This window comes from Sceloporus undulatus, chromosome 5 (genome assembly GCF_019175285.1).
Source record: "Sceloporus undulatus isolate JIND9_A2432 ecotype Alabama chromosome 5, SceUnd_v1.1, whole genome shotgun sequence".
Taxonomy (NCBI): Eukaryota; Metazoa; Chordata; class Lepidosauria; order Squamata; family Phrynosomatidae; genus Sceloporus; species Sceloporus undulatus.
The window spans coordinates 184277616-184300981 of NC_056526.1; the positions used below are offsets into that span (position 1 = coordinate 184277616).

General features: G+C 39.7%; 1 protein-coding gene across 1 annotated transcript in view; it reads left to right on the forward strand.

Moving 5' to 3' along the window:
• Nucleotides 1–385: 385 nt before the first annotated feature.
• Nucleotides 386–23366, forward strand: part of NPFFR2 (neuropeptide FF receptor 2) — a 144657-nt gene continuing 121676 nt past the window's right edge. Inside the window, exons 1-2 of the mRNA XM_042468789.1 lie at nt 386–806; nt 15542–15701. The gene's annotated coding sequence lies outside the window, so the exon portion shown is untranslated. The remainder of the gene's footprint in view (nt 807–15541; nt 15702–23366) is intronic.

Sequence of the window (23366 nt, forward strand, 5' to 3'; positions counted from 1 at the left end):
AGATGAATCATATAGTATGTTATATTATCTGTGCCACTACTGGAACAGCCTGTGCCACCATTCCATGGAGCCTTGTAGGCTTGTTTTCCCACCTCTTTCCCCTATCTCGGGAATTTATACAGAAGTATCTGAGTACTTCCAGGTCTCTGCTTTATAGCCCTAAAAGGGTCCATTATGCCTCCCATTACCTCTCCACTTTTGAGGCATCTGCCATGTTGGTGAATAAGGCTGTGATGTATTGTATATGATGTCAGTGATAGGTCTGGATCATGTGATGGAAAGTAAATGTGCATGCAGATGGGGATTAGTGATTGGCTGAGGAGTGGGAGGAAGGGCGAGATGAGGTAGGACACCTCCAGGTTGGACATTAACTTGAAACTTGGCATGGCAACCATGGAGGATGACCAACAGCATTCTGTTAGATTTTGAGGTGTCTTGCACAATGACCCAATAGAATATGGTTGCTGCTCCGCACATATTTGTTTCAATATTTTTTATAGGACTGGCAGTCGTAGTCCAAGCAGGTAGTCTCAGGCAATACAGGTCTTTGTTGTTCCCTGCTAAATGACCACTTTCTCCCTTTCATTTTGGGAAAAGTAGAGAAAGTGGACAGGAGGAAGACAAATTTGAGATGTGGTGCTGAAGAGGAATTTTATGGATACTGTGGACTCCTAACAAGAGAAATAAGGTCCAAGAGCAAATCAAGCCTGAACTCTCACTAGACACCAAGATGACGCAACTGAGGCTGTTTGACTTTGACCATATCGTGAGGAGACAGGACTCATTAGAAAAGACAACTATGCTTGGTAAGTCTGAAAGTACTAGGAAAAGAGGAAGACTGTATTCCAGATGGATAGACACAGGAGATTATTGCACCCAGAAATCCTGCCAGGATAGATGCGGTATTGAAAAGTAAAAACCAATGCTATTACACACAGCTGCGGCTGAGTGAGTGCTACACGTATGCATCCCAGACCTCAGCCAAGCTTATCCAGTCGCTTTTCAAAAATGGGAGCTTGCCATTTTTGAATAGCCGCTGGATAAGCACGGCTGGTGTCCAGGCTGCATAGGGATTACACTCACCCAGCTGCGGCTGTGTGATAACACCTGGCTTTGACTTTTCGATCCTGTGTCTATCCTGGTGGGGTTTCCTTGTGCAATAATCTTCTCAGTCAAGGAAGCCATAGCCCTGAGTCTGGAAGACATGAGCAGGATTGTTGAGGATAGGGTGATTTGGAGGTCCCTCATTCAAGGGGTTGCCATAAGTCAAAGTTCATTTGATGGCAACTGACAAGAAAATATAGATTGGATGGCCATCTCCCAGGAGTGCTGTAGTTGTGTATTTCTGCATGGGAGCAGGTTGGACTACATGGCTCTTGTGGTCCCTTCCAGCTATAAGATTTTCTAACCAATTTCATTTAGACTCCTTGCTTGGTGAATGTGCTTGGCAAACATTCTTCTCCAGAAAGCCACTTTCTGTGTTTCTTCTGACTTCATGTTACAAAAGCTCAAAGGGGTTACTTCTTTAAGCAGCAATCAGGCACAATCCATTCTCCTTTTTGTACCAGAAAAGAACATAATTTTGCACTCTACTTAAGAATAATAATCATATGTAGTTTTTGGATTCCAGCTATTTCACCCAGGGAAAGTAATCTTGTTTTTTAAGTCATTACAGCTTGGCTATTATTACTGGGATAGCTTTTCCAAAATGCAAGATGACTGAGTGAATAGAGGCCACATTTTCTATATTTATTTTTGAACATGATAATTTTACCATATCCTCAATGTAAGATAATTGTTAGATAATGGTTGAGATGGGAAAACATATTCAGGATGCTTTCAAGATGGTGGGATGAAAACAGCAACAACCCATACAGATATCTCTTTGCTCAGAGGCTTAGTGGGGGAAGGCACCATAAAAGATTCTCATTTGTTTCATCCTTGCACCCAAACACAAGAAATCATACTGAGATACTATGGTATTATGGGCAAAAACTGGAGGATAGGTCTATCTGCAGCTCTTAATGGCTCAATGAAATTTCTGTATTTCAGAAGTATAGAGAAAGAAAACTGGAGAGAGCTCATGACTTAATGCCCATTATATGTGAAATTCTGGGAGGCATCTATAACCTGGAGTGAGAAAGAGGATGTTGGAGTAGATGGAGTGTTGACCAAATCCTACTGGACTTTAATCATACGTTCCTTTGTGCAATTGAATAATACTTAGCAGTAGATACTTTGCCCAATGGCTTTCTTTCAGTAGAAGTATTAGCAATGTGATGACAACTTCAGATGTTACCTTTCCATAAATGGGAGTCAGCACTGTGCAGTGGTTTGAGTTTTGGACTAGGACTCCTTGAAACCAGGATTCCAATACCTCCCCAGACATGGAAATTTATTGGGTGATGTTGGACATGCCACGTCCTCTCAGCCTCAGAAGAAAACAATGACAAAACTCCCTCTGAACAAATCTTGTCAAGAAAAAACAGTTATAGGGTTGCCTTAGGGTCTCTATACATTGAGGCACAACTTGAAGGCACACAACAACCAGGATGTGCCTCATGATTTATATACTTTTGTTCATTAAATTCTGAACCAAGAACCAAATTTTCGAGACTTGTTCTGTCTTACCTACATTCTAATTCTGTTCTAGAAAAGATTTACCATCTCTTACCTGATACTTATTCAATGGTAACTTTCAATGTTTCTCTTTTTGTCCTGGCAGCAATGAAAATTTGGGCAAGATTTATCTCTGATATTTCAGTTGGTTGCTCTCAGGATGCTCTTATCATAGTATTGTTCTCTACAGTCAATGTATTATAATTGTATTGATATTTTGTAGAAAAAATAGTCAAGATTTATATGCTATTTATTTTATGTAGTACTTTTATATTATTGCACTTTTATATTGTATTTATTTATTTTGTATGCTAATGGCCTATGGACTTAGGCATTAATAAATTACTACTGTACAACATCAACATTAACCTATGTTCTAGACACCACAACTTCTGCAAGAAGAAGTTTAAAAGCTGTAGGAAGAACCTTTTGATAATAAAAGCTGTTTGACAGTGGAAAAGACTATTTTGGAAACTGGTGGGCTTTCCTTCAGTTTTGAAATGAGAGGCTAGATGGCTTACTTCTCAGGAGTGCTTTATTTGTGGATACTACCACTTGTGTGGGGTTGGATAGATGTTCCTTAGGATGCCATCCAACTCTATGATTCTAAGTATTTGTTTTCTAGAATGGGTGCAGGGTAGAGCTGGGAGCTTGTCTTGAGCATTGAGATAAGTAAATGACTCATTTTGGCATTAAACAGACATCAAAGAGCAAAGGTTTATAGAGAAGGATCAGACAATTTTTAAAAGATGAAAAGTAAGGTAGAACAGTTATGAAAAGAGTTTCTAAAGACCTCTTCTGAAGTTTGAAAAGAGGTTACTAAAGAGACCTCTTCATATAAAGAGAAGGATGTGATACTGAAAGGCAATAGTCACATGTGGCTAGAGAAAAAAATACTGATCAGCCTATGGGAGAAATAGAAGTATGCAAATTCTATTCAAGTTTTCACTGTGGTATAATACTGCTATCATTTTGTTTCAGAATTTTTTTAAAAATTAGCATATTATATAAAAAGTACAGATTAGTGTGGGAATAGCACAAATTTTCAGCTTCACTGGATTTTCATATATTGAATGAAACGTTGGTCCAACATTCCCAGTTTACCTTTCCTGATGGAGTCAACTCTTAGTTATTTTTTAAAAATATGGTAGGTTCATGCAACTTGGAGACTGGAAGGCCAGCAAGTATCAAATTGCCCCATTGGAAGGTACATAATAGGCAAAGAATTTTAGGTCACATCAGCAGAGAATGGATCCCAGGGTTGACATCCCGTAAATAAATAAATAAATAAATAAATGTGGAAAGAAGCCCCAAATGAGTGTTAGACCAAAGCCTTCACAAAATGTTTTTAAAAAAGAAATAAAAAATCTCGTGATACAATTGCATAGTATGCTGAAGGAAATGAACACAATAGCTCTCACTGGTGAAATTGTGTTAAACAGAAATAATGATTTCTGCAAGGAGATTGTCAGCCATTGCATCCTTCCTTATCCTATTAACAATCTTTCTTTAATCTTGAGGCAGGTTGCCAGATCTGCTCTAACAGCTGTTACTGCTCTTGTCCTGTTTGCTCAGTGTGTTTAGAGGCAGATTGACTTCCAAGAGGAGATGGCTATTTCTCTTCTGTTACATGAGTCAGGGGAATCATTTTAATTAGTGCATGTGCTGTTTGCTGTAATTACTGGAAAAAAAATAATTTAAAGAAAGTACCGCTTTGCTGTGAAACCCATTGGATGATCTTGGGCAAGTCCCTTGCTCTCCACCTCAGGGGAAGGCAATGGCAAACCTCCTCTGAACAAAACTTGCCAAGAATATCCTATGATAGGTTTGCCTTAGGGTCACCATAAGTGAAGGCACAGAACAACAACAAAGTGTGAGGGAAATATTGAGGAAGATATAGGAACATGCACTCTCTCCTGTTCTAGCGCTTCTTGCCTGTGGTAGTGGGATTGCATGCTCCTGTGAGACAAGAGGCTATGCTGACAAGAGTGCTGCTTGTGAGGTTTCCCGTGTCAGGCAGACCTTTGCTAAGGAGCCAGCTAAATGTGCTAAAGAGCTATTGGGCAGCAGCAGTAGTGGGGTGGTGACACTGGTGGAGGGGCTCTCAGTGAGAATGGTAGGGGCACCATAGATATCACTTGGTAGTATGGCATAGAAGGAGACATGGTAAACCCCCTTTTAATATCTTTTACCATAAAAATCCCAAGATGAGACAATCCAAAATCAAGAGGTGGTGCCAGAGGATTATACTCTCAGGTTGGAGTGCCAGGATACACTCATTGGGCAAGTAGGGTACAGCAGAGGACAAGTACAGGTAGCACTGTGGCTTATGATGCAACTGGGCTCAAGCTGAAAGAATGTTCAGCTGCCGACATGTTGAGAGGTGAAAAGAAAGTCCAAAGCTGCACAATACATACAGGAATGTGGAATTTGAGAAGCAAGAATCAGGGTGAGACATTATAGAACATTAAATGGACCATATACACACTTCTATATTTGGGGTGAATGAACTAAAGTGAACAGGAATGGGGTATTTTGAGTCAGGTGATTACAGAGAGTTTTACTCAGGAAATGAAAATCTAAGTAGAAATAGGGTGGCATCAGTGGTGAGGAAAGTTGTAGCAAAAGCAGTCAAAGGATATGATGCAAAGTCTGACCAAATAATATCAATAAGACTTCAGGGGAAACCAATCAATAAAATTATATATGACCATAATCCAAGTTTATCCTTGGCCTAAATTTCCATACAACAAGACAGCAGCTGTCACTGTTTGCTTATCACATTTATATCCCACCTTTCTCCTGATAATGGGACTTAAGGTGGAGAACAATATATTTAAAACAATGCAAGATACAAACCTTGTGTGTGTTGTATGCTTTCAAGTCATTTCTGACTTATGGCGATCCTAAGGTGAACCTATCATGGGGTTTTCTTGGCAAGATTTGTTCAGAAGTGGTTTTCCATTTCCTTTCTCTGAGGCTTTTATAGGTGGGAAATGAGGTGACTTATACAAGTACATGACTGACTGGTCCTCTCAACATACTGGTGTCCTGGCAGTAGCTCATGGATGCCAGCTGCTGACATCTGAGATTATCAAGGTGCATGGAAGAGGGCATGCCTTCATGTTATATGTGTAGTTTGAATGTTGGGCCAGGCCTCTGGAGACCAGAGTTCAAATCCCTGATCAGACATGAAAAAAGTAAGTCAAACTCTCATAGCCTCAGAAGAAGGTAAACTTTCTTTAAAGAAATCTTGCTAAGAAGATCGCACAATAGGTTTGCCATAGGGTCATCATAAATGGAAAACAACTTGAAGGCACACTGCAACAACATGCATGAATAAGGGCATGACTGTTTATGCCACCTCCTTTTTCCCATTTGAAATTCTTTTCTTAATTTTAAAGAAATTTGCCCTTAGCCAATTTAAAAGCTGTTATGTTTTTCACGCTTTTGTTCAAATCTCCCCCCCCTCCCAGTGGGGGATATCATTATTTTCAGTGGGAGATCCATCTTGTCTTTTGCCGCCTATAATTTTAACACTCCAAAGACAAATAGAATAAGATGTGGAGGTAACACACTATTTTCTTGAAGAAGCATTCCTGCCAAATTTCAAACAAATTGCATATCCCCCTCCCCCTAATTTGAAAGGCAATTTAAAAAGCGGTGACATCTGATACATTTTCCCTTACTCTCTGTTGTGTTCAGCTTTGTTATTTTTTTCCCCTCCCTATAACTTCAGAGCTCTGAATCAAAAAGGGAAACATTATAAAATGGCTTATTAGCACTCCACAAGGGCAGTATATCTGTCAAGTTTGCAATACATCAGACAAAGAGAAGGCATGCCAGAGACAAAGAGGGAAATGATACCTTTTAAATTCCCCTGAATTTGAAACTTAATGAGTTCAGTGGGTTAATTTGTCAGCCTGTTGTTCTTCTAAGAGTTCTTTCAGGTTTCATTCTTTGAAGGCTTCTTTCTGTATAATTTTGGTGTTCTGCATTCAAATGGCAGGGCAATCAGAAATTCTAGTAGCCCCTCTGGGCACCAGACCTGCCAAGTTCTGAAGAAAAAAATTAGAGAAAGTGTGCCAATCTTATGGGCAAAAGGGTGCGTCACCCTATTTTTTTTTTTTAAAAAAATTACAATATCTTTAAGGAGACACTAAACTCTCTTGATCTTTTTCGTACATTCCTCCAAGTGTTTCAAAAGCAAGAGGAGGGGCACTGGTACAATGTGGAAGAACTTCAATCGAATGATGAGAGACTTCACGGTACAAATGAAAATGAGAAAGGCAATAATTAATGAATGAGGTGAATGAAGTGCAATGGTTATGGGGAAAATATTCATGATTTCCAGAACTGGTGTTCACTGGAGAACTCTCATCAAACCATCTCTTCCAGAAATTGTGGAATATGTTCTCTATATATGCCACCTTGAGTTCACCAGCAAGAAGATAAAATGTAATTATAACAAACAAACACATATTTATTTTTATTATTTATTTATGGTATTTATACCTCGCCCTTCAGCCCTAATGACTGTCAGAGTGGCTTACAATTATTAGTTTTAATAAGACGGTTCCTTGCCCTCAGGCTTACAATCTAAAAGACACGACACAAAAGGAGAAGGGAATGGTGGTGGGAAAGGGGATGAGGTCCAGTGGTTATTCTCTCCCTCTGATGCCTGGACCAAGGGAGGGCTCTTCTTCTTCAGGCTAGCCCTAGTGGAGCTGGGCCTACCTGTTCACTCCCTCACAGGCCGAAGCATGACAGTTAAAATGGAGGGAGGGCTCTCTATCCTCAGGCTATCCCTGGTGGAGCTGGGCCTGCCTGTTCATTCCCTCACAGGCCGAAGCATGACAGTTAACATGGAGTGAGGGCTCTCTAACTTCAGGCTAGCCCTGGTGGAGCTGGGCCTGCCTGGTCACTCCCTTGCAGGCCGAAGCATGGCAGTTATCATGGAGGGAGGGCTCTCTATCTTCAGGCTATCCCTGGTGGAGCTGGCCTGCCTGGTCACTCCCTCGCAAGCCAGAGGATGACAGTTATGGAGGGAGGAGTCTCTTCCATCAGGCTAGCCATGATGGAGCTGGGCCTGCCTGGTCAACTCCCTCGCAGGCTGGAGTTGTGTTGTGTGTGTGTGTGTGTGTGTGTGTGTGTGTTTGTGTACACATACAAAGAAAGATTAGATTGGAAAAAATGTTCTGGAATCCTGCTGGTGTCATGTATCTGTGTATGTTTCCTTATACATGTGGCTGTACATTTTGGGCCATGCTACAATAGATGCATTCAGACCATTGAGTTCCACAAATGTAAACATTTCATATCAGCCTAAATCCTAGTGTAAGCCCAAATTAAAGTAGAGCCATTCAACAGAACCAGATTTCAATGAGATCTACTGTATCAATGAGGCACAGTACAAGGGATATGCAAGACTGTGAGGATGAATTTCTTGGTTAATGCCATTTGTCATGTCAAAAGGTGCTTGCTATTTCTGCAGAAAATCCACTGACCTGTTTAACTTTTGGTCTACCGTCTATACTCGACTATAAATTGACCTCATTTATAAGTCAAGGGCAGATTTTGGGGGCCAAATTATGGATTTTGATGTACGTAACCCATGGATAAGCTGAGGGTAGAACTCAGGGACATATAACAAAGGATGAGAAGGATGAAGTAAAAGAAATAATGCCAAAGAACCTACAAAATTCTGGCAGGCATAACTGTTTTGGCTCACCCTAAAGGCTGGATGGAAGAGAGAGTAGAGGGATGTGAGTGCTTCCAGGACTGATTGCACTCTTGCTTTTCACCAGGGAATGGCTCCCTTTTTTATAAGAAGTAAAGTATCATATTTACATCGACCTGTGGATAAGCTGACTTATGGGTTTTTTTTGGGAAGGGGGTCCACTTTTTTGACGAAACTTTCTAGACTTATACACGAGTTTGTTCTGGAAAGGAAAACAAAAAGGGATGGGAAGGAATTTTAGTGGCACTTTTAATGTTAATGGATTTATTTCAGCACAAGTGTTCATGGAATTCGGTCCAGCTCTTCAGATGCATTGATGGAGTCTAAGCCCATGGTATTTAAGCAGCTTTCTGTAATTGTTGAGGTGGCACAGTGTATAATGGGCTAGAGAAAGATGAAGATAGTGACACTGGCAATGAACCTTCAAAAGGTTTCTCTGTCATCTTACACAACCTTCTAAAGATTTGTGGCCAGTGTGTATCTATTACATTGTGTTTCCACTCCCACAGCTATATAATTGCACTCAAAACCAGTGGCTTACATATTGTGCTTCATAAATCTGAAGAAGTGGACTGAAATCCAAAAACGTTCATACTAAATAAAGGTGATGCTAATGACCTTGTCCTTTCCCCCTTTTATTGTCTTGTAAACACATTTCCCATGACTGCTTATATATCACACTGTAGGTCAGGGCTGGCTCTAGGTATTTTGCCACCTTAGGTGAGAAATATTTTGGCACCCCTGTCACCCCTCATAATTATCTTCACCCCTTGATCTCTGTTGTTTCATTTGTTAAAGCTAAACATGACATAAAGCTTAGTTTCCAATCTCTCCTCACAGTACTGAGAATTAGTCAAAAAGCCAATTAGGTTTTTATAGGTTAAAGACTTTTTATTGCTGTGATATTTGGAATGGAGACTAATGCATATATATTCCTTTTGCAAGCTGGAAGCATTATTCATTGTAATGATGTGGAAAAATCTGGATCCCATCCCAAGAATTTGTGGAGTAGTGGTGGTCCATCTATGACCCCTAAAAACTAAAAATCTTCACACAAGGGGCAGAAAAGGGTGTCACAAGAAAGAGAAGAAAACCAGTAGAGTCACCAGGTGAGAGGACTAGGGCTGCAGTTTGATACCACTTTAGCTGCCTTTGGCTCCCATAGTGACCAGCTGTTCTAACCACAAAGGAGGACAAGGCACCGCAAAATGTAGGTCTTTCAAGTAAAATGGAGGACATGACCGAGGAAAAGCTGAAACCCCTCATATAAATATAAATTCATGCTTCTTAATGATGCTCAAAAGGGAGGGCATTTTTGGAATTCCTCCTGGACAGAAGACTGAAATGTAAGATATACCCCAGAAAAAGAGGACATCTGGTCATCCTGCGGGTTCCATGCTATGGAGCCCTGGGATTTGTAGTTTGTTGTGGCTCCAATGCTCTCTGACTGAGAAGGCGAATTTGCCTCCAAAAATCCCAAATCCCAGGATTCCATAGCATGGAGCCAGGGCAGTTAAAACAGTGTCAAATCACATTATTTCTGCAGTGTAGATTCAGCCCATGAAAAAAGGATGGGAATGGCTCCAGGGTGAGAAAGAAAAAGACACATAGTAGGCACAACCACCAAGAGTGGCAAGACACACTCTCTCAGCTTCAGAGGAAGGCCATGGCAAAGCTTCTTCGAACTCACATTGCCAAGAAAACCTCATGGTAGGTTTGCCTCAGGGCAGGGCAGACCTCCTCCTCTTCCAGGACATGTCCTCCATTCCAACCTTCTGTCCAGGAAATATTCTAAACCATCCTCCATTTCGAGCATGACTAAGAAGCAAGCATTAACATTTCTAGGAGTGTTTGGAGCTTTTCTTTAGTCCTTTCCTCCCTTTTTCTTGAATGTCTTCCATTTTGTGATGCCTTCCTTTGCGATGAAGACATCTGGGAAGAAGACCAAGCTTTTAAAGTGGATTATTGGAGCCAGTGTTTGAGTTGTGGACTAGTTGTTTGAGCACTGGACTATGACTCTGGGTTCAAATCTCAGCTCGGCTATGGAAACCCACTGGGTGGGGGCATCACACTCTCTCAGCCTCAGAGGATGGCCATGGCAAGCCTTTTCTCAACAATTCTCTCTCTTGGCAAGAAAGAGAGGGAGAGAGGAAGGAAGGAAGGAAGGAAGGAAGGAAGGAAGGAAAGAAGGAAGGAACTCTCTCTCTCTCTCTCTCTCTCGCCTCCTGGCTCCCTGCCCCCTACAGGTTGCGCCCCTAGACCGTGGCCTACCTGGTCCTGCTCTAGGTTGCCAAACTGAAAACTATGGAAGCAGCTGCATTGCCTCCTTTCATCTTTACTCTTATGGTTAACCCTGTACCTTGTTTTCTTGTAAAAGCAACAATATCCAGAGGTAAATATCAAGAAGCTGCAGGCTTCTTTTATTGATTATCTTTCACATATCAGCTAGGAGAAAGAGGTTTTTCTCATACAAAATCCAGTGGAAAAAAAGTAATTTTTTAAAAAAACTGAGCCCAAGATTACATTTGGAATGTATTCCCTTGTTTCCTTTCCCTGCTTCTATGCTTGAGGGAAATAAACATGATTTGAAATCACCGATGTGCATTTCCCATGGTAACTCTGCTATGCCTCAAAGCAAAAAGTCCCAAGGGGTATTTGACTGGTTTGTGTTGTGTATTTGACACAACACTGAGATGGACATAAAACAAAGTGTGAAGTTGTTCTACTTGGACTTTATTACAATGTTCTCTTTTCCTTATCAACAAAAATATGCTGTTGTAAATGAGGGAACCAATGGCTATTTTTGTAATTATGGACACTGTTTTCTCCAGTCACTGAAGCCCATGGAAAAAGCTGTGGATGCATTCATCTACACCCCAGAATGTGCTAACAAGGGACCACAAGACCCATTGAGTTCAACCCCTGCCGGGACACACAACTAAAATACCTCTACAAAAAAGGATTGCATGTACAGTGCTGTGTAAATTTACAGCGCTTCATAAATAAAGGTTAATAATAATAATAATAATATGCCCATCCAATGTCTGTATAAAGACCTCCAAAGATGGAGAGTCCATCACCTTCTAAGGCTTTGACAGTAATTTTTCCTAATATTTAGGCAGAACATCTTTTCTTATAATTTGAACCCATTGGTTCATTTTTTGGCTTGTTTTCTGTATTCCACATGATATCCTTTCACATGCTTAAAGGTGGTTGCCATGTCACCACTGTCTTCTCTCTTCTAAGCTCACCAAATCAATTAGATCTTTGATCAACTTGGGTGCCCTCCTATGGACACATTCCAGTTTGTCAACATCCTTCTTGAACTGTGATGCCTAGAACTGGACACAGTATCCCATAGTATGATTACATGGAATAATACCTGCATTGACCTGTTTGGAGCTTTCTTCTAGGCTGGAATATCATTTTATAATGAAGAGAAAGCAACTGGGAGTATTTTCACTGTTATCATTTTATTATTAACATGCAATATGAATGGAAATCAGTTTTCCGTGAGTAAATTGGTTTTGATTATTCTACTAGAGACTCTGACTTCCTGTGTCAGTTTACCTATAAATGCAATTTGGCAAAATGTGTATGAATCAGTCATTTATCATACAGCCTGTTGGGGTTTTCCAGGACTTAGCAATTTCCATTCTAAATACTCTTGCTAGCAAAGTAATAAGATCTTTATGAGGCATGATCTGTAATGAAGGCTGGAAAATAGAATGTGATGCTAAGGATGGAAGAAAAACTCCCAGGATTTACATTTAATGCATGATTGCCAGGTTGACATATCTCAAGTTGAAAACATAACTTGCAATCAGGATTCTATACATTTCTCAACTGCTGGTGCAATTTCCAAAATACAAAAACCTTGGAATTTTTTTTTTTTTTAGAAATATGCATTAAAATACATACAGATGAAAAAACACTAAAAATATGCAGGAAATGTGCCAAAATACATTTGTTTTGAAAGAAATGTACACAGTATAATAAACAGCTGAAAAGAGACGGTAGTTGGTGTCTTGCAAGTCACTGGTACAATGAATCAAGTTTGGATTTTTCTATGACTTTTAAAGGAATTTAAAGGAATTATTCGAGGTACTGAATTCTGTCCCATCCATAGCTCCTTGGTTATCGCCTTTAAAGTTTAAATTAAGCTGCAGAGTGGGTTCATTTCCCATGGAGACTGTAGCCACCAGCTGTTGCTGTACAGGTATATACAAATTTCCATGTAGAGAGCTTGCAGTCTGATCTGGAGACAAGTAGGTACAAGGTTAGTGCAAGAAAAATGAGGATCTTGTCAAGGTCAAGTGTTCTAATGGAGCATCTGAAACTACCCTGGATAATATTTGGATTGTAGAGTCTGAAAGTTTCATCATAGAGTCATGGGTCCCTTCTGAGAGAAAGGTGGCATACAAATGAAATGAAGTGAAGCTGAAATGAAATGAAATTCCTTCATAAATTTCTACTCTAATGTTTTTGATCTCCTCCTTTACTGTTCAAGAGTAGGCTCCCTGAAATGGAGGAGGCTACCATGAAATAAATTTTGGACAAAGTCAACTATCATGGTGAAAAGTGAGGCGTAGACTGAGCTTATGATTCAGGCCTGAATTCTGAATGAATTGAAATAGTATTTAAGTTTTCAACAGTGCTTGTCTTCTGCCCAATACTTGATGTCACCTGGGCATGAAGAGTAATTGTTGGAAAATCCAAATAACATAAAATGACCACAATCTAAATTTAAATAAACAAAGCTAGCAGCAGCAATATGTTGTTGTTGTTGTTGTGCCTTCAAGTCATTTATGGATTATGATGTCCCTCAAGTGAACCTATCACTGGATTCTGGGTTCTATTTCTGGGCTGAAAAGTATTTGGCATGCCCAAGGTCATCCAGTGGATTTCCATGGCTGAGCGGGAATCAAGCCCTAATCTCCAGGGTCGTACTCCTAATACTCAAAGCACTGTACTATACTGCTTCTCAAAACATTACTAAAGAAAACTAAAAAGGATTGAAAGCTCCTGAAATTTAAAAGCTTCGAAAATATAAAGCAGTGGGGACTGGTGGCCCCAATGGCTGTGGAGTTGTGAATCCACTCTTGGCTTTAGAATGAACTTGTTGTGATCCAAGTGCTTAAACCAATTGGGGGATAAGGTTCAGCAGCTTGCATAGTTACTTTAGAGATCAGACTAAAACCTTCAGTAGATTCATTGTTCTACTGATAAAAGGAATGAAAGAGAGAAAGAGAGCACTTATAAATAAGAGTGCCAGCAACCCTTTCGGGGGGACAAGGGTGCCACCACCAAAAAAGCCCTCTGCAGTAACCATCCATTATACCTTAATGTGCTGGGGAAGCTGGAAAAAAGCCTCTTCATAAGTCATAACTGTGCATCAGATACATAACCTTGGCCCTTGTAGTTAGTTGTTGTTGTTGTTGTTATTTTTGTTATTCTTCTAGAGACTTTATGTGTTTTATTGTAAAAACTCAATAAAAATTTAATTAGAAAGAGAAAAGAAAAGCATCTTTGAATAATCTTAAACTATAGACATGTGGGTGATGGTATTCTTCAGGTTACTTGGACCCAAACAAATGTGGGTCTTTAAAGATTAAAGTATGAATATCTTAAGGAAGCAAAGGAGGGCCGGCCCTGGTTAGTACATGGATGGGAGAGTGCCATTGAACACCAGAAGATGTAGGCTATATTTCAGAGGGAGGAACTGGCCAAAACCATTGCCATTGCCAAAGAAAAACCTATGAAATTCATGGAGTCACCATAAGTCAACAGGTGATTTAGAAGGCACATGTACACACACACATGGTTACTCTGCATGGTCCTGGGAAAGAACTGTCCATTGGTGTCCCTGCCACTGGGGTCATAAGTTTGTATCAGCCAGATCCATTTAATAGTTTTACTAATGAATTTTTGGATGCCGCTAACAATGAACTTGGGTAAAGGGTCTCTTAAGCTGATCTTTAAAAAAAAATACTATTGAAGGGATAGGGACAGGGTAGCTCTCCTAGGAAGTTGAACTGACTGTTGACAGCCTGTGAATGAACAAATGGGCAGTGTGGTTCTGGTAGCTCTGTCACATATGTCCATCTCTTTTTTACCCAAGTAGTTGCACAAATGGATTTTACATTGTAGCGTGCACTTGGTCAGTGGTGATTTTAGGGGTTTGATTCATCCTAGGCTTCCATTTGTTGTATTGTATAGGCATACTTAACAGCACAGCCTTGGGATAATATGACCATTTTGGGACTGCAACAACTTCCATTTTTGTCAGGTGGTTTCAACACAATTGGGGATATGTTGGATTTACATTCGAAATGCAAATCCAACAGAATTCTAAATGGCATCTCTGCCCCATTGATATGGGATGATGTTTCCATTTGTTGTATGATCATCCCATATCAGTGGGGCAGTGATGCTTTTCTGAGTGTAAATCCAACAGGATGTAAATCAACATATCCCCAAACAGGTTGAAACCACCTGACAAAAATAGAAGTTTTTGCAGTCCCAAAATGGTCATGTTTTCCCCAAGCTGTGCTGTTAAGTATGCTTTTACAAGTCCCTCCACTCCTGTTTTCATTTCGGAATTTGGAATCATATCCATTTAAAAGAGAGGAGAAGCAATAGCATTTAATGAAGTGCAATGGTGTGAAAAAATACAAGGCAGGAAAGGAAAGCATAGCTTTTTAAAGAATTTATGACAATTAAAAAATGTATGCCTGTAAATGGCTGTTTTATACTGTATTTGTCAAAATTGTCATTCATGTCCCTGCAGCATAAAAGGGCATTGATGAGAATCTAATGGTGACTATGTTAAAAGAGGCCATCAGGATGGAATTGCATATAAAAACTGGGTGAATAATTTCAGAGTCCTTTTAAAGTAAATAAAGCTGAGTAGGAAAAGTTAATTAAATAAGACTCGCCATGAGTAAATGGACAGGCTCCTCTGACAACTGATTATTAAGACAAATAGATTTGGTCTTTGATTGGATGACACACCTTGTCTTCTTTCTTTTCATGTTCGTTGATGTTAATGCTACTAATAACTGACACTTGCACTTTGCAATAAGGTGATTGGTGGGGACGATAAGGCTGGATTAATTTTTATCTTAGACTGATCCAGCTGAGTCTTTATTACAGTACATTCTTAAATGCATTATTTTGCAGTTCTCAACAGCAGAGGGGAAAAAACCCTTAAGCTTAAGAGATCTGCTTTGTTTTTCACTGAAACCTCATCTGGAGCCAGATGGAAAGAGATGGCTACCTGAAGTTACCGTTTCAACTTCAAAGAACTGGATGAGGAAAAACAGACTAAAACTGAATCCAGGTAAGATGGAGGTACTTGCTATAGGGGCCCCTAATCCAGGTATGGAGATATATCAACCAGTCCTGGATGGGGTCACACTTCCCCTAAAGGGCTGTGTTCGCAGCTTGGGAGAACTCCTGGACTCGTCCCTTCAGTTGTCAGCTCATACATCAGCTGTGGCCCTACCTGGAGCCAGGGAATCTAGAAACTGTGGTACAAACACTGGTAACCTCACGTCTTGACTACTACAATTCTCTCTACATGGGGCTACCCTTGTGCCAAGTTCAGAAATGTCAATTGGTTCAGAGTATGGCAGCCAGACAGGTCACCGAAACATTTAGAGGTGACCACATAACACGAATTTTAAAATCTCTTAATTATTATTATTATTATTTTCAGTATCAGATCTGGCTCACACATATTTTAGTATACTAATCCATTTATCTCTCTCTCCTGTTCATTATAATAATGGACTCATAGAACTGGAAGGTGCCCTAAGGTCTGCCTAGTTGAACCACCTGCCATGCAGGAAAACTCAGCAAAAGCACTCCTGACATCTTGTAATCCATCCTCTGCTTAAAGATCTCCAGTGAAAGAGAGTCTACAACCCTTGGCAAACAGTTCTATATCCAATTTATATTATGTTCTGTATCATAAGATCTGACCTCCGTGAGATATCTCCCTGTAGGAGCTGGCTCAGGCTCTGAGATTCTCAAGTGAGACCATTCTTTCATCCCACTCCCATCAAAACAATGGTTGGTGGGGGCAGGAGTCTTGGTGGCTCCCCTAGACTCTGGAACTCCCTTCCCAAGAAGGCCAGAAGGGCCCTTTGCTTGTCCTTTCACCTGGAGGTTATGCAGACAGGGTTTTGCAGACAGGCTTTTGAAACAGAAAGTTTTAAAGAATGGGCTGGGGTGTTGTGTTGTTTTAAAGTCTTTTAAACAGTTTTATCTTTTTAAACCATATTTTATTCTTTTAATAAACAATCTATTTTAATATTGTAATTTAATTAAAATTAAAACATTGTACTGTTCTTTTAATATTGTGAGTCGCGCTGGGACCTGGTTCTTGTTCTAGTAATAATAATAATAATCTCAGAAAGGTGTGCAGAAAAAAGCATTTTCAAACAGTTTAGAAGAATTTAAAACAGTTCATATCAATTTGACACAATTCAAACCTATTTAAAAACATATGGAACACAAAGGAGATTGTGACACAAGAGAAAAGAAGTGGTTTGAGGAGGTACAGTCTGTCAAATGCTTTCACATGGTATCCATTTGTGCAACTGCATACTTGAAATAATATTGAAATAGCATTTCACACACATCCACAAATGAATTGTTAATATAATAATAGGTTTTATTTATATACCGCCCAATCACTGGGAATCCGAGCGGTTTACAACAGAGGGGATAATAGATGGTTCACTGCCCTCAGGCTTACAATCTAAAAGACACGACACAAAAGGAGAAGGGAATGGTGAGGGGGGGGGGGAGGGAATCAGGTCCAGCAGTTATTCTCTCCCTCTGAGGCCTGGACCAAGGCAGACGGACCGGAGGGAGGGCTCTTCTTCTTCAAGCTAGCCCTGATGGAGCTGGGCCTGCCTGGTCAACTCCCTCATAGGCTGGAAGATGACAGTTATGGAGGGAGGAGTCTCTTTCTTCAGGCTAGCCCTGGTGGAGCTGGGCCAGCCCATTCACTCCCTCCCAGGCCGAAGGATGACAGTTATGGAGGGAGGAGCCCCTATCTTCAGGCATATATATCTCACAACTGGTTGTTTTGCACATGTGAGGCATATCAGTGCAACTGCGCATGTCCATTAATCATGTTCCCAGATCTAAAAAAAAAAAATTATTTCAACACATTGCCCCACAGCTCAATAAAACACTGAAATCCATTGCAAAACCAATCCTGGCAATGAGAAGGGATTGTGACCACCATTCTTCTCTACTCCAAATGAATAAAATGAGTAAAATAAAAATAAACATACCCAGCTCCCTAGGTCATTCCTCACAAGGCTTGCTTTCCAAACCTTTGATCATCTTGGTTGCTCTTCTTTGGACATGTTCCAGCACATCAAAGACATGAACATGAAAATACCAAAGTAAACTTTCCCTTATCTCAAGTAAATTAGAAGTTTAACTACTAGGGCTCACAGGCATTAGTGATTTATAAGAAAGTGATGAAAATACATTCAGTTTCTGCTGTTTTCCAATTAGCAATACAAGATTAGGATGGACACAAGAATGAAAGGATATCACCTTTCCCTTAGCTCAAATTCTTTCATGAGTCAGTTAATTAAAAAGAACTAATTAAAAATTAATTTAAAAATCCTGTTGGCAACCTGTTCAATATTTATGAGATTGTAAATTGGACTTCTAACTTTTGCAATGACACTGATGGTCATTAATAACCAGACATTACCTCAAAAGCTGACTTCTTAAGCCAGGATGAGACACAACCAAAGTATTTCCCAGGTGCTGCAGATCAAAGTGCTAAGAAATGACAACTGCAGTGGTCTCCTGGTTGTAGTGCACGCGGAGACAAAGCATTTCAGCAGGACCCCCAGGTCTCTCCAGCTGTCTACCCCAATGTGCTCCAAAAGCAGAAGAATACTGCAATCATCATTTTCTAGTGCCCTGATCTGTAATGTCTCAGGAACCCTTGAGTTGGAGTCTTACTTGGCAAGTCTGGAGAGTTGCATCAGCACAAAAGAGCCATGAAAATAGAGCTTTGTTGTGGTAGCTATGTTTTACGATGCAGGGTCTTGGTCTTATTTGAATACTGCAGAAACTTAATGTAAAACTCTAAGGATTCATTTGTTGGAATTTCCTTGTTGTAGAAGCTATGAGATAATTTAGAGACTAAAGCTCCATCTACACTGCATAATTAATACAGCTTGACACCGCTTTAACTGCCATGGCTCAATGCTATGGAATTCTGGGATTTGAAGTTTTGTGAGATATTTAGCCTTCTCTGTCAGGGAGCTTTGGTGCCATAACAAACTACAAATCCCATACTTAATATTTGTTTTAAGGTGATAACGAAGGAATGTGAGATAGTAAATTGCTAAATATTTTTGACTACAAGGAAAAATAGAAGATTAACAGAAGAGAAGAGCTACTACAGTTAAGAAACCAATTAAAGAATAAGCAGGATGCCTTGTGCTGGTTTTTTTGTTTTTGTTTTGTTATGAGTTGCTTATAGATTTGTATTCTTTTTAAAGGGGGAGGGAATGGGAGGGGGAAAGGAAATAGATGTCACATGATAATTTGATTTCTAGATTTTGGTGATGGGGTATGTTGTGTATATGTAAGCTTGTATGTTTAATAAAATTAAAATTAATAAAAAAGTAACTTGAATTATAACTAGTGTCACCAATTTAAATGGCAAATGTAGAGATTTCTGGGGAGTGCTGTTTACCATTTGGAGATAAATTTGGGGGTCTGGAAGGGGCACCCTGGGTGTGTTAAGGATGAAATGAAGCCTGCAGACATTGCTTTGTTAATCTCCAGCACAGTTGTTAAAGTGCTGCAACTCAGGATGCTGTTCAAAGCACAGGAACCCCGCTAGAATTTGGTTTAAAGTTGCCTTCCCTCCATAGAAGCACAGAAACAACTGTAGCCCTAGTTGGATATAAAACTAGAGAATGACAGATACAGAGTCTGAGGAGAGAACAATCATATCCTTTTGAAAACAAGGTTTTTCAAGGAAGCAAGTTGCTTTGTAGCCTTGCCAGTTTCAACAGAGTCCAACCCATTGTCTATCTCCCTCCTACTGCAGATCGATGAGAATTTCAGAGAGGTGACACCTGGAGGGATGGATTGTAAGGACAACCGTGATAAAAGTCTCTCAGCACTTAATGCTCAAAGATTTGGCGGATGCTGTGAGTTGAGGATAGAAGGGGCAAAATCTGAAGTGCACAAAAAGAGACCAATTGATTGTTTCAGACTTGAAATCCTGTTTATAGCTGTTAACTATAAACTTGTTTTGTTTTGTTTTTTTGGCATTTCACTTTGGTGGCCAGGGGAGGACTTTCTGACTTTGCTTCCAGCAGAAATGCTATTTTTCCCATAGAGAGAATAGAGTGCCCTTATGGCTGGTATTACTTGTTTTCCACAAAAGTTTCCCTTTTTGTTTGTTCTGAATTGTGGCTGGCTTTCAAGGGGAATAAGTGAAATTCATGGAGGATACAACTCTCAGTAAGGATAACAGTAAACCCCTTCCAGTATCAGAGGAAATATGATTCTCAGTGCCTCAGTTGCTAAGGAACATGCCATGCTTATATTCTGTTTATGGCAACAGAATGTTGGGCTGGATAGGTGTACCATTTACTGGGTTCTATGGGACCAATTATCATTTCTGTAAGCACTTCATCTGCTAATTGATGTTCAGTTTCAACTACGGTCTTCCTATTTATTATTGCTGCTATTAAATTTAGAGATTAAATTTAACACACGTGCACTGTTTCCAAATCCCTATCTGTCCAATGGATGATGTGCTAGTTCAGGAGGTGACTGCAAGACCCTTCTGCTTGTGTTGCTCAGTAGCATTATAACATTTGGACAGAACTTTAAGACTTAAATTGATGTGTGTGTGTGCGTGTGTGTAGGGGTTACAGTTACAGAGCAACCATGTAACTACACAAATATAGATTTACACTGTGCAAACATGAGCTAAGATCTCAAACATATGTGAGAAAAATGTTTTACCATAATGTTTTACCATAGTTTGTTGTTAACTGCCACCAAATCAGCTCTGATTCAAGACAATCCTATGAATGAGAGACTTCCTAATGTCCCTGCTATCAACAACTCAAGTTTTGCAAACTTAGGGCCATGTAAAGAGATTTTCTTTCTTTTTCTTTTACAGTGTTTTATTTTTATTAAGTTTAAAAGCAGTAACAAATGTTACATAAAAATCTTAATTCCAGAATTATTTTGGAAGATATCTAAAGTTTTTTGTCTTTTTTGCTTTAATTTTATACCAATGTGTAGTTTGGGCAAAGTGAGAGAAAAGTGTCTCAATGCACAGATTTTATTATGCAGTAGCATGTCCCTCTCATTTTTTGACATTTAAATTGCACATATTCAGAGCAATTTCTTTGGGAATGGTAACGCAGGAGTATTTTAAGCTCTCTTGTTTTAATGTTGAGATAAAATTAGAAAACAAGGCAGTTAATTGCCATTGGAAACAAGGGCCTCTGGAAAGGGTCAGCAGATGTGGTTCGTTGTTTTAAATTGCGCTCACCAAGAAAAACAAGTCAAGAAAAGCATCTGAACAGTGGAAGTTGGAAATTGTTTAGAAAAGGTGCTAAAAAAGTAATGTGAAAAGAGATATGATGCTGAAAGAAAGGAAAGGTGGTGCTGGGGGGAGAATTAGCACTCAGATTTTTATGCTGGTGCAGATTAGATATATTTCCAAAACTCCAATAACTGGACTATGAACATATGTTTACAGTACCCAGGTATTTCTCTTAATATCCAGGCTTTGGATATTTGGAAAGCAGATCTGTGTGAGGGAGAAGAGACAATTATCCACATACAAACCAATGCGGAAATTTGTGATTGAGTCTAAATGCCAGCCAAAAATGTACTTTTGTGGACTACAACTTCCCTCAGCAGTCCCCCAGCCAGTATGGCCAGCAGTCATAGTAGGTGGTGGATATTAGGTATTTTCCCCAGGCTCTCCTCCCAACTTGCTATTATAGTTGTAGTTGTGGTTGGCCAATATTGGTGAATATTTGTGAATTTAGACACAGCAGCATAGAATTGTATAAAACGAAGTGTTGGTGGATATAAATTACAAGAGATGATGAATTGGGAATGTTATATTGGGAATGTATGCTGTATGATAATGGATGAAGTTCAATGTAATAATGATACAGTGGACCCTTGTTATACACTGGGGTTTGGTTCCACGATCCCCCATGGATAACAAAATCCGTGTATGCTCAAGTCCCATTAAATATAATGACATAGCAAAATGGTGTCCCTTATAAAAAATGGAAAATCAAGGTTTGATATTTGAAATTTATACTTTTTTGAACATTTTCAAACCGTGTATGCTTGAATCTGTGAATAAAAAGGGCCGACTGTATAGTTAAAGAAAATCATAGAGAGGACAATGAATAGAATAAAACTTGTAGGCAGGAAGTAGGTATGAAAGAAGGAATAAATGGGAGAAAGTCTATGCGTAGGTGTATGAAGGTATGACTAAGTGGAAAAGGTATCAAACTACTGTTAGTCTTGTGGAAAGAAGCATATAGGCATGGCAATGGGGAGCTTTAAAATCTCTTCCCAAACACTATGGTTGTTTCTCCCTGCCCAACCCATGGATGCTTTGATTTACAACAAACAAAATCCACTTTTGGAAAGATTGTAATCCCCTGTTCTCCAGCCAGCATAGACAGTTAAGGGATTCTGGGAGCTCTAGTCTAAACAAGTAGCTTTGCCAAGCACTGCAAAACATGTAGGTGTTTCTGTATGCAGTTGAGTAAAGTTTATTTTAGTCCCAAGTGCATTCATACTTAACATCTTACCCCACATTCATTTTTCCCATCCTTCTATTGCTTCTTTTTCTGTTAAAATTCAGGCTGCAAGATCTTCAGAGCAGAGTATTAAATGAAAGATGATGCTATAGCTTTTTATATCCTGGTCCTTCTGTGTCAATTATTTTCCTTTCCTCACAGCAAATGGCAAGTATGTTAATAAAAGAAACTGGTTTTCTAGCTATTCCTTACTTTCCATAGCTTCCCTGCCTTTTGTGTCAGAAAACTTATAAAAATGACTATTTCTGGAGACCAATTTTCTGTAATGGAACTGGCCTTGATAAATGCAAAACAGAGCTCATTATTATGAAGATAAGCATAATAATCTTGTGCAGATGAACAGAGATACACATCTATTTTAAGGTACATTTTAAATGAACTTTCTCAGTCTCCTTTCTGAGAATCATTTAAGACTGTAATGATAGAGCCACTTCTCAGAATATGTTCACTGTTCTTTTCAGAAAATAGTAGGCCATGTTGAATAGTACACCTTTCCCCTTCATTTCCCCCGCTGCATTCCTTGGCCACTAAATAGTAGTGGGGATATGCATCAATGCTGTGAAACTACATTGCACAGTGAAGGGAGGCATTGTGCAAGGTGGTACCTCCTTCTGTTGTTGTGTGATTTCAAGTCATTTCCAGCTTATGGTGACCCTAAGGCAAACCCATCATGGGGTTTTCTTGGCAAGATTTGTTCAGAGGAGGTTTCCCATTGCCTTTCTCTGAGGCTTAGAGCATGTGATTTGGTCAAAGTCACCTAGTGGGTTTTTCAGTCAAGCTGAGAATCAAACCCTGGTTTCCAGATTCATAGTCCTACACTCAAACCATGCTGGTTCTCACCCTTCTTCTACCATATCTCAAAGGTTTTTTAAAAAGCCCTTCCTCAACAACATTCACAAAATCACATATGTCAGTGTAACCTCTGGTTACCAACAGGATACAACAAGGTGCATCACCTACAAGTGGTCCCTTAAAGCAGGGGTAGGAAACTGATAAGAACAGGGGATAACTGGATGCTGGGGGATTCTGGAGAGTTGTACTCCCCTATAATCACTCGTTGTGCCCCTTGAAAAAAAAGGGGTGATCTTTCCACCCCAAGGAGCCCTGGTGGCACAGTGGTTAAATGCTTGTACTGT